This window comes from Sapajus apella, unplaced genomic scaffold (assembly GCF_009761245.1).
Source record: "Sapajus apella isolate SASKATOON/1434 unplaced genomic scaffold, GSC_monkey_1.0 scaffold114, whole genome shotgun sequence".
NCBI lineage: Eukaryota > Metazoa > Chordata > Mammalia > Primates > Cebidae > Sapajus > Sapajus apella.
Genome location: NW_022437054.1, coordinates 2,530,829 through 2,543,775, shown reverse-complemented (window position 1 = coordinate 2,543,775; position 12,947 = coordinate 2,530,829). Strand labels below are relative to the sequence as shown.

General features: G+C 40.3%; 1 protein-coding gene across 3 annotated transcripts in view; it reads left to right on the top strand.

Annotated features, from left to right (window-relative positions):
* Window positions 1-12,947, top strand: part of SGCG (sarcoglycan gamma) — a 158,987-nt gene that overhangs the window by 140,196 nt on the left and 5,844 nt on the right. The window lies entirely within an intron of this gene.

Sequence of the window (12,947 nt, the reverse complement as noted above, 5' to 3'; positions counted from 1 at the left end):
ATAGGTGTGAGCCACCACGCCCAGCCTGAATAGGCCTTAGAAGTTATTTTCATGTCTGGTAGGACTAACTGTGCACACATGGATTCATGTGCTCACACATACACACAGACACACTCATGCACATACGCACACACACACACACACACACACACACACACACGACTTTGTATATCATTGAGCATTAGTCTGCCTAGTCTTGCTTATGTATTTTTGAATAGGAACTTGAGTATTAACTTGCCTAGTTCCAGAAAACTTATCTGTCATTAGGATTACATTAAGTTTATAAATTCCCTTAGGGAAAACTGACAACTTACTGAGTCATCTATCCAAGAACAGGGGGTGTTAAATCTGGAATGTGAAATATGTTATATGAAAAGTAATACTCCAAATGTAAATGTACAGTTGCCCTTTTCAAGAAGGACTTACAAATATATTGGTTCTAATTTTCTTTTGGCTAAAAGGAGCTTTTTAAGATTTAATATGTTTTCTTAGCAAACAAACTTCTGATTCCCTTTAAGATTAACAAATAAGATGAAAAATACGAAACCAAGTTACTGAAACGGAGGTCTTAAGGACAACCGAACTTTTACAGTTCACTGACTTCTGCAGTGATTAAGAGCCTGAGCCTTCCATGAAAGACTGAATTGGACAAGTCGTAGATGTTTAATCGCAGCCATCTTATCTGCGTGACATTAGTTACCCTGTAATGCAGCATCGTCTTTCATAAATTTCTGTTCATTGCAGTGACCTTCTACTCCCTTCTAGACCTCAGAGATTATTAGTTTATTTTCTGTGAGTACAGTCTTGATGAGTTTAGAAGATTATTTTATTATTTTTCATGAGTGAAACAAGTCATCTTTTTTGAAGACAGAAGCGCACTTTTCAGAAATAATGAAATCCCAGGAGTAATTTGGGTGACTGTGGGATGGCGCCAGCATTGGCTGTGGGTAGTACCTGGCACTGTGCCCTGTTATGCATCTTTTAGGAGTGAGGTTATACAGAACTGTATGGTTTTTTTTTTCAAAGTTGTAATAACAGGTGATCTAATTCAAAGGAAAATATTACAAGTCAGTATGCTGCATTTAAAACCATAGATTCCATAAATTCAAGTGAAATACTTGAATTTCAAAGCTCATCATTGTCATAAATCATGAAGAACATTATAAATAAATACATAACTATTAAAATGCAGGCATTTATTGTGTCAATACAATTACATTTACACAATGTCTTTGCATAGTTCAGTAGTAAACCAAAACACAAGTTTTTATGTACAAAAGACGTTCAGAACAGAAGTGAGAAAAAATTAAAAACCTTCATATGGATCCCCATTAATGTCAATATTACATTTAGATGGTGGTCAAGTCTAACAAGAAGTGGATTGCTGAAGATCATGAATGCTTCGTTTGTTAATCATGTATTTACAGACGCCGATCTTTTTCTGGAGAGTATTTGGCCAGTATGAAAGTTAACGTATCCTTGTAGTATTCTATGAAAATAAACTTTCAGGAACCCGTGCTTGGGCACTAAGGAGGGAGTGAGTTCTTTCAAAAAACATTTTTGTTTTTGTGCTCAGGTCTTTAACCAGACAAGAAGTTATTTTTCATGTGGATGTGAAGTAGGCAAATAATTTTCTTTTGTTTTCTGAGGGAGGATACCCAGTTGTCTCAAAAATCAGCCTATTCCTTGTTTATCTGTACTGCTATTTTTGTCATCTGTAAAGGTATTTTTAATAGGTGCCCTATTCTTGTTCATTGTTCTGGCTTTTTTCTTCTTAAGCCAATTGTACAATGTATCTGGTCTCTGCTAGGGCAAGTGTCCCCACCATGTCTTCTTCAGAGTTGTATTGACTGTTTTTAGACATTTATTTTTCACGTTGTTGCTGGTTTTTCCTTTTTTCTTTTTTTTTTTTTTGTTTTTGTTTTTGTTTTTGAGATGAAGTCTCACTCTGTCACCTAGGCGGGAGTGCAGTGGCATGATCTTGACTCACCGCAGCCTCCACCTCCTGGGTTCAAGTGATTCACCCACCTCAGCCTCCTGAGTAGCTTGAATTACAGGCATGTGCCACCACGTCAGGATAATTTTTGTATTTTTGTAGAGACTGTGTTTCATCCTGTTGGCCAGGCTGGTCTCGAACTCCTGACCTCGAGTGATTTGTCCACCTCAGCCTCCCAGAGTGCTGGGATTACAGACGTAAGCTACTGTGCCTGGTCTATTTTCCATGTACATTTTAAAATCAATTTTCCAGGTTTTATGAAAAACTCTATTGGCTTTTTCATTGGAATTACATTGAATTCATATCTTTATAATAATGAATTATCTTGTCCATAAATATGTATATCTCTTTATTCACAGTCTTCTTTTATGCCCTTATTATTTTGTGATATTCTTAGGTTTGGCCCATAATTATTAGAATTCATTACCAGGGTGTTCATAGTTTTTGTTTCTGTTGAGAACGGGTTCTCTTTTCCACTACACTTTCAAAAGTGATTATTATTGATTTTTACATGGCAGTTTTTAACCCCGCAACTTTATTGATCATTGTTATTAGTTTATATATAGTAATACATACATACGCTGAGAGAGAGTGAGAAAAAGAGAGAGAGGAAGATGGGGTCTTGTTACATTGTCCAGGCTGGCCTTGAACTCCTGGGCTCAAATGATCCTTCTGCCTCAGCCTTCCAAGTAGCTGGGACTACAGGGGCAAACCACCATACCCAGCTTAGTTTTAATATTTTGATTATAGAACTTAACTGGTTTGTCCATTAAGATGGTTATAGTGCCAAAAAAAAAAAAAAGTCATCCCTTTTATTACTATACTTCTCAAATTCCTGTTTCATTAATTTGGCTGGGACCTCCAGTAAATGTTGACTAGAGAGAGTAATGATGGACATCTGCGTTTACTTCCTCACTTTGAGAAATGCTTCTAAATTTTTTAATTAAATGATGTCTGCTGCTATAGGTTTTTGGTGAGTAGTAATACCTATTATCAAATTAAGAAAGCTCCAATTTGGTGTAAGTTCCCGCCTCTCCTTTTGCTTTGAAACAGTGTGTGTAAGAACAATAAAAGTTTGGTGTAAACTCATCTATGAGATGAAGGAGCCAGTACATCTTGGGGAAGTTGGATTTTTTTCCACTTCAATTTATTTAATGAAGTCCCTCTTTTCACGTTTTCTGTTTTCAGGTCCACTTTGGTTCTTTCTTTGCTAGAAATTTTCTCTTGTTACTCATTATGGTCTTATAATTATTCTTAAACTTTTATAGTAAAAGTGTGTTATCTTTTGCTTTAATGCAAGGCTTGTATGGTTGAGGCTGCTAGGTCAATTTTACAAATTACGTTGCTAACATCTTCTATATACTTACTGATTTTGTCTTCTTTATCAGTTTCTTGCTGAGGCTTATTAGAACTTCCACTATAATTTTGGTATTGCAAATGTTTTTCTTTTGCTTTAATATTTGATGCATATAAGTCCCTGCTTAATTCTTATGAATTGTTTCTTTTAATCATAAGTAATGTTACCCTTTTTCCCTTATTTTATCTGATATTACAGTTGCTATACCTGGACCTGCTTTCTTTTGCACTGATTTACCTTTTCCAAATATTTTATTTTCAATAGGTTTGCAGCATTATGTTTCAGTTGTTTCTCTAGGGAGAAGCTTTTGGTTTGAGATTTTCTTTTAATGGGTAATTTTAGCCCATTTGTATTTATGATGGTTACTAGTTTATTTGCCACTTTTCTATCATTTTATTTACCATGATTTTCTTTTCGTTTTTTCTCCTTTGTTGGATTAATAAACTTTTCCTTCTCTCCACCTGTACTTCTCTCTAATTGTTCTATATTTCTTCTTTTAATGATTGTCTTTTATTTGTTTACATGCACAGAGACACATTAATACTTGTCAACCGAGTCTACATCAATACCAGCTTCTTCCCAAATAATATTTTTCCTCAGCCTCCCGAGTAGCTGGGACTACAGGCATGCGCCACCACGCCCAGCTAATTTTTGTATTTTTAGTAGAGACGGGATTTCACCATGTTGACCAGGATGGTGTCGATCTGTTGACCTCATGATCCACCCGCCTCGGCCTGCCAAAGTGCTGGAATGACAGGCGTGAGCCACCGCGCCCGGCCCCAAATAATATTTTTTAAAAGTCACTTCCATCCCAACTTCCCTTTCCATGCGGTTTTATTTCAGCATTGCATTTATTTATCTCCCTGCTGTACTTTTTCAGGCCATACCTATTTAGCTTTACCAACACGTTTTTTAATGGCCATCGCTTCTTCTTGGAAGCATTCTTTTCTTCTTACTTTAATTTCCATACATACTTTTTTTGGTAAAGATCTATAAATACTACATTTGTTCCCTGTGTCTGAAATGTCTGATTTCCTTTATAGTCAAGTGCTGGTTAGGCTGAGCTATTTCTATCTAGGCTGACAATCATTTTACACCAGCATTTTAAAATATATTACTCATTAGTGTACTTTTGATTCTTTAGAGACGATCTGATATCCATTCTGAATTATTTTAAGATTTTCTTGTAAATCTTCACGATCTGCAGTTTCACCACAAAGTGTCTGGTATGTGTTAGTTTATACTTGGGTATTGGTGAACTTCAGTTCTTTGGTTTGAGAAACTCCCGTTCTTTTTCAATTCTGAGAAATTGTTAGCCATGGTTCTTCACATGTATGTCTTCCTCATTCTCTAGAGGGTAGAGAGAGGTTTTTTCACTTGCAATCTGTGGACCCATGAAGAGACCTTTTCACTGGGGAGGCGGGGAGCTGCCTCCTTTCCCTTGATTTGCAGGGGAAAGTCACTTTTCTTCAGCCTTCATCTATGAGGTGTCCAACTACTCCTGTAGGACAGCTGGCTTTGTGCTTGGCACATTGCCCTAGGGTAGAGATGAGGGCAAAGTGGGGCTGACATACACTACTTATGGTGTTCAACGAGGGATCAGCCTCTGATCCCAAACACCTCGTGGGCATATTAAAAGTTTATTAATCCAACGAAGGAGAGAAAGAAGAAACAATGAAAAGAAGAAGCTTGGGAAATCAAATAAAATGATAGAAATGTGGCAAATAAACCAGTAACCATGATAAATATATTGGAGTGATAGCCACTGCAGGCTGGGAGGATAAGGTGGTGAGGGATGAGACATCACTTAATGGGTACAATGCATGCCATTTGGGCAGTGGTTACACTGAAAGCCCAGACTTTGCCTCTATGTAATATATCCGTGTAACAAAACTACACTTGTACCCCCTAAATCTATACACATTTTGAAACTGTACTGATAAACACACAGGTTTTCTTTTATATTAAATTGCTTTTCCAAATGTGACATTTGAAAAAAAATGATGGCTCCAAAAACATGTATTAGGTAATATTAGGAAATTTCTAAAGAAATATAAAATCATGTTCAGTTTAGTCTTAGTGCTGAGTACGTTTATTAGATTTCAACCTTTTGAAAATTGGAAATTTTTGTATGGTATATCAGGTGAGTTACCCATTCTTCAGCCATTGATAATCCTCTGAACTGTTTTCTGAAAATAAAAGATTAGGTTTTCTTATTATACTTGTAGTCATGCTTCCTGGTCTCTCATCTTACTTGTAAAATTTGAGCTTAATAAGAGCCTGGAAAAAGCTTTAAGTATTTAGGCTTTTGTTCATATTTTTCAGTAACTCCTTCTCCTTCTCCTTCTCCTTCTCCTTCTCCTTTCTTCTTTTTGAGATGGAGTCTCACTCTGTCATCCAGACTGGAGTGCAATGGCGCGATCTCAGCTCACTGCAGCCTCTGCCTCCTGGGTTCAAGCAATTCTCCTGCCTCAGCCTCCCAGGGAATACAGGCAGCCACCACCATGCCTGACTTATTTTTGTATTTTTAGTAGAGACAGGGTTTCACCACATTGTCCATGCTGGTCTCGAACTCCTGACCTCAATTGATTCACCCACCTCAGCCTCTCAAAGTGCTTGGATTACAGGCGTGAGCCACTGAGCCTGGCCTTCTCTTTTTTTAAAAATGACATCAACATGACATGAGCAATAACTATTAAGGTCATACATGACTGACTAGTCATAATCTATAAATGCAATTGAAAATGAATACAGGGTAAACTTTGGAAAATGACTGACTTCTATTTATTTTTATTTAAAAAGGAGCACAACTTAAAACTCACCTGCTTTGTAGCAGCTCAGTACCATAGAAAAAATAATACTCCTGCCTCAGCAATCAAATCACCTTAATTGTATTTTTTATAACACCAATTGTGATGGTTAATACTGAGTGTCAAGTTGATTGGACTGACGGATACAAAGTATTGATCCTGGGTATGTTGGTGACAGTGTTGCCAAAGGAGATTAACATTGGAGTCAGTGGGCTGGGGAAGGCAGATCCATCCTTTATCGGGTGGGCACCATCTAATCAGCTGCCAGCAAATATAAAGCAGGCAGGAAAACGTGAAAAGGAGGGACTGGGTTAGGCTCCCAGCCTACATCTTTCTCCCATGCTGGACGCTTCCTGTCCTCTAACATTGGGCTCCAAGTTCCTCAATTTTGAGACTTGGACTGGCTCTCCTTGCTGCTCAAGCTTGCAGACGGCCTATTGTGGGACCTTGTGATCATGTGAGTTAATACTTAATAAACTCATATATATATATATATATGTGTGTGTGTGTATATACACACACACACACACACATATATGTTATTGGGCTGAAGGATACAAAGTATTGATCCTGGGTATGTGTGTGTGTGTATATATATATACATATATACACACACATATACACATATATCCTACATATGTATGTATGTGTGTGTGTGTGTGTGTGTGTGTGTGTGTGTATCCTATTAGTTCAGTCCCTCTAGGGAACCCTAACTAATACAGATTTTAATACCAGAAGTGGTTCTAAAGGAACAGAATATTAAGGATGGAGTTATTTATTGTTTTTCGCTTCCACAAGACATCACGCTGGTTTACTACATTGATGACATTATGCTGATTGGGTCCAGTGAGCAAGAAGTGGCAAACACTCAGGACTTATTGGTGAGACATTTGGGTGGCAGAGGACAGGAAATAAATCCAGCTAAAATTCAGGGACCTTCTGAAAGTCTACCTCAGTAAAATTTCTAGGGGTCCAGTGGTGTGGGGTCTGTCAAGATATTCCTTCTAAGGTGAAGGATAACTTGCTGCATTTGGCCCTACCTGCAACCAAGAAAGAGGCGCAATGCCTACTCGGCCTATTTGGATTTTGGAGGCAACACATTCCTCATTTGGGTGTGTTACTCCAGCTGCTCAGAAAGGCTGCCAGCTTTGAGGGGGGTCCAGACCAGGAGAAGGCTCTGTCCCAGGTCCGGGCTGCTGTGCCGGTTGCTCTGCCACTTGGGCCATATGCCCCAGCAGATCCGATGGTGCCTGAGGTGTCAGTGGTAGATAGTGATGCTGTTGGGAGCCCTTGGCAGGCCCCCATAGGTGAATTACAGCAGAGGCCTCTGGGACTTTGGAGCAAGGCCCTCCCATCTTCTGCAGATAACTACTCTCCTTTTGAAAGACAGCTCTTCTTACTGGGCTTTGGTGGAAATTGAACATTTGACTATGGGTCATCAAGTCACCATGCGACCTGAACTGCCTGTCATGAACTGGGGGCTTTTTGACCCCTCTAGCCATAAAGGGGGTCACGCACAGCAGCATTCCATCATCAAATGGAAGTGTTGTATATGCCATAGTGCTCAAGCAGGTCCTAAAGGCACAAGTAAGTTACATGAGGAAATGGCTCAAATGCCAATGGGTCTTCACTCTTGCCACCCTGCCTTCTCTCCCCCAGGCCTCATGGGGAGTGCCCTGTGATCAGTTGACAGAGGAGGAGAAGACTGGCTCGCAGATGGTTCTGCATGATATGCAAGCACCACACAACAGTGGACAGCTGCAGCACTATAGCCCTTTCTAGGACATCCCTGAAGGACAGCGGTGAAGGGAAACCTTCGCAGCAGGCAGAACTTTGAGCAGTGTACCTGGCTGTGCACTTTGCGTGGAAGGAGAAATGGCCAGATGTGTAATTATATACTAAATCATGGGCTGTAGTCAATGGTTTGGCTGGATGGTCAGGGACTTGGAAGAAGCATGATTGGAAAATTGGTGACAAAGAAATTTGGAGAAGAGATATATGGATGCACCTCTCTGAGTGATCAAAAACTGTGAAGATATTTGTATCACATGTGAGTGCTCACCAACAGGTGACCTCAGCAGAGGAGGGATTTTAATAATCAAGTGGATACAATGACCTGTTCTGTGGACACCACTCAGTCCCTTTCTCCAGTCACCCCTGTCATCGTCCAATGGGACCATGAACAAAGTGGCCATGGTGGCACGGATGGAGGTTATGCATGGGCTCAGCAACATGGACTTCCACTCACCAAGGCTGATTTGGCTACAGCCACGGCTGAATACCCATTTTGCCAGCAGCAGAGACTGACACTGAGCCCTCAATATGGCGGCATTCCTCTGGGTGATCAGCCAGCTACCTGGTGGCAGGTTGATTATATTGGACCCCTTCCATCTCATGAAAAGGGCAGAGGTTTGTCCTCACTGGAATAGACAGTTACTCTGGATATAGATTTGCCTATCCTGCATGCAATGCTTCTGCCAAGACTAACATCGTGGACTCACGGAATGCCTTATCTACCATCATGGTATTCCACACAGCATTGTCTCTGACCAAGGCACTCACTTTGCAGCTAAAGAAATGTGGCAGTGGGCTCATGCTCATGGAATTTACTGGTGTTACCATGTTCCCCGTTATTCTGAAGCAGTTAGATTGGTAGAACGGTGGAATGACCTTTTGAAGTCACAATTACAATGCCACCTAGGTGACAATACTTTGCAAGGCTGGTGCAGAGTTCTCCAGAAGGCTGTCTATACTCTGAATCAATGTCCAATATGTGGTACTGTTTCTCCCATAGCCAGAATTCACAGGTCCAGGAATCAAGGGGTGGAAGTGGAAGTGGCACCTCTCACCAACACCCATAGTGATCCTCTAGCAAAATTTTTGCTCCCTGTTCCTGCAACATTACATTCTGCTGACCTTGAGTTTTTAGTTCCAGAGGGAGGAATGCTGGCACCAGGAGACACAACAATGATCCCATTAAGTTGGAAGTTAGGATTGCCACCCGGACACTTGGAGCTCGTCCTACCTTTAAGTCAACAGGCTAAGAAGGGAGTTACAGTGTTGGCTGGGGTGACTGACCTGGACTATCAAGATGAAATTAGTGTACTACTCCATAATGGAGGTAAGGAAGGGTCTGCATGGAATACAGGAGATTCATTAAGGCATCTCTTGGTATTACCATGCCTGGAATTAAGGTCAATGGGAAACAACAACAGCCCAATCCAGGCAGGACTACAAATGTCCCAGACCCCTCAGGAATGAAAGTTTGGGTCACTCTACCAGAAAAAAATCAGGACCTGCTGAGCTGCTTGCTGAAGGCAAAGGGAACACAGAGTGGGTAGTAGAAGAAGGTCATCAATACCAGCTACGACCACGTGACCAGCTACAGAAACAAGGACTGTAATTGTCATAAGTATTTTCTCCTTTTTTTCCTGCTAAAAATATGTTTGTGCATGTATACACTTGTACTAAGAAAATATCTTTATTTCCTTTTCTTTTATCATGTGACATAAGACTTATTGACTTCATACCAGCACTTAAGTATTGTAAACTTTATGTAATAGTATTTGGATTGGGGATTGGTGCATTTCCAGTTGTACAAAGAATAGTTGTATTATGTTAGGTGTAATTATGACCTTATGATCTTTTTTTTTTCTTTTTTCAGACAGAGACTCACTCTGTTGCCCAGGCTGGAGTGCAGTGGCGTGATCTTGGCTCACTGCTACCTCTGCCTCCCAGGTTCAAGCAATTCTCCTGCCTCCCAAGTAGCGGGGACTATGGGCGCATGCCACCATACCCCGCTAATTTTTTATTTTTTGTAGAGATGGGGTTCCACCACATTGGCCAGGCCGGTCTCGAACTCCTGACCTCAGGTGATCTGCTCACTTCATCCTCCCAAAGTGCTGGGATAACAGGCATGAGCCACTGTGTCTGTTGACATTATTATCTTTATTTGAAGATTCTGTATGATCTCAGGAGATGTATATGGGTTCAAGTTGCCAAGGTTGGATTTGTGATGGTTAACACTGAATGTCAACTTGATTGGATTGAAGGATACAAACTATTGGTCCTGGGTGTGTCTGTGACGGTGTTGCCAAAGGAGCTGAACATTGGAGTCAGTGGGCTTGGAAAGGCAGACCCACCTTAACTGGGTGGGCGCCATCTAATCAGCGGCCGGCGAATATAATGCAGGCAGAAAAATGTGAAAAGGCTCCCAGCCTACATCTTTCAACCACGCTGGACTCTTCCTGCCCTTGCACATTGGACTCCAAGTTCTTCAGTTTTGAGACTCGGACTGGCTCTCCTTGCTTCTCAAGCTTGCAGATGGCCTATTGTGGGACCTTGTGATCTTGTAAGTTAAAACTTAGTAAACGCCCCTTTATATATATACTCCGCAATGGAGGTAAAGAAGACTATGCATGGAATACAGGAGATCCATTAGGGTGCCTATAATCTCAGGATATATATATCCTGTTCTGTCCCTCTAGGGAACCTTGACTAATACACCAATCAACTGTGAGATCTCTCAAAGTCAACTTCCAAGTCTTTTGTGTACATCTTCAATTGAAGTAATGAGAAGAATCAAATTCTGAAAGCAAAGTCAATGCCTTATGTTCTAAGAAGAGAACTGCTGTGATGTGACCTGAACATTTGATATGAAAGATACATATTTATATATGATATATATTTAATATTACATGCACACACACATAAGCATTTGGATATATTTCTGTGACACTGTTCAAAACTCTTACTTTTCATTGAAGTCATAATATTTATATTTATATATTTACATATTCAAAAAAGAGGGTATTTAGATATCTAACTGGCAAACTAAAATATAACAAAGACAGAAAACAAGTTATTTTGTACGTGAGTACTGTTCAGTGTGTTAATGGAAATGTATGCTTCAGAGCAATCTTAGTCTTTTTGTAAAATATGTCTCAATCTAGGTTGAACTGAAATTTCTCATCTCCAAGTCTAGAAATAATGCAAAGGGTAAGAAGTTTGCTCTTCTAGCGGCATCATATTATAACATGATTAAAAACTTGTAAATTATCAGGTTGAGGTCATTTTGTTGTCGTTTAATGACTGATCTTGGAAACAGACTCACTTTCACAAGGATCTTCAAGGTCACAGATGGTCTGCCCAAAATGGACCAGGCTTAAAAGGTGCTTCTGTATTCTTCCTTCCTTTCCTTCCTTCTTGCAGGAAAAATGTAGACAATTATCCTAGGTCAAAATAGCAAACTGAGGCCAGATATGGTGGCTCATGCCTGTAATCCCAGCACTTTGTGAGGCCCAGGCAGGTGGATCATGAGGTCAAGGAGTTCAAGACCAGCCTGACCAAGATGGTGAAACCCCATCTCTACTAAAAATATAAAAATTAGCTGGGCACAGTGGCGGCACCTGTAATCCCAGATACTTGGGAGGCTGAGGCAGGAGAATTGCTTGAACCCAGGAGGCAGAGGTTGCAGTGAGCCAAGATCACGCCAACTGCACTCTAGTCTGGGCAACAGGAAGACTCCGTGTATATATATATATATATATGTATATATAGCAAACTGGGCAGGCAGTCGGCTAGACCATGCACATGGAGCTGTACCAAAGTGTTCCCCAGCCTAACTTGACCAATACATTCCATAAATGTCTCTAAGATTTTTCTCATACTCAAGGTAAGACTTGAAAATGTATAGCAGGTCTAACTTTACATGCTCATAAAATGAAACTTTGTCTTCTATAACAAATAGTGATAAACCAAAAAAACTCACCAATACAAGGGAGCAATGTATCAGGTGTAAAAAGTCTGTCAAATAAATGTTCATTCAGTTTAAGCGCAGATTCATTATCGGGGTACTTCTCTCTTAAGCAACTTCCTTTCTCTCTGCTCCCTGCCCCTCTCCTCCCATTAAACCCTAGCCCACAGTGGGTAGGATTTCCTAATTACTTATCTTTTTCTGTTTCTTCTGCTTCCTACTGCTCTTTAAGCATTTCTTTGAAATCAGCATTTCAAACTTTGGGCTGAGCAGCTGAAAAGTGTCTCAAATGATCACATTGTGCCATCTGGTGGAAATACAGCCTTTTCCAGGCAGAGGCAAGTAAGATAGCTCCTCTGGCTCTTATATTCCTGGTTCTCTTCCTTTATTTGGCTTAACCACAAGGAGAGTCTGATAAATTTTACAAAACCAAAGCCAGCTGAGGCCAACCTCCCTCCTTTCAGTTCTATCAGTTCAGTATTTTTTCCAAAAGAAATCTTTCCATTTGCCCTGTAATCTTTCTAAATTAAAAAAAAAAAAGAAAGAAAGAAAGAAAGAAAAAAAAAAAGGACTAGCCAGGCACGGTACCTCACTCCTGAAATCCCAGCACTTTGGAAGGCCAAGGAGCGCAGACCACCTGAGGTTGGGAGTTCGAGACCAGCCTGACCAACATGGAGAAACCCCATATCTACTAAAAATACAAAATTAGCCAGGAGTGGTAGTGCATGTCCTGTGATCCCAGCTACTCAGGAGGCTGAGGCAGGAGACTCACTTGAACCTGGGGCGTGCAGTTTGTGGTGAGTCGACATCATACCATTGCCCTCCAGCCTGGGCAACAAGAGTGAAACTCCATCAAAAAGAAAAAAAAAACCTAACCAACTTATATTTTGTCTCGTGAACATGTGGAAAATGCATGTATTGTCCTTAAGTCTATCTTTTTTTCCTAAATAAATTGGTGTTTCAATTAAAAAACAAAACAAGCCCATCACAGCTACTTGAGAGGCCAAGGCAGGAGGATCTCTCGAGCCC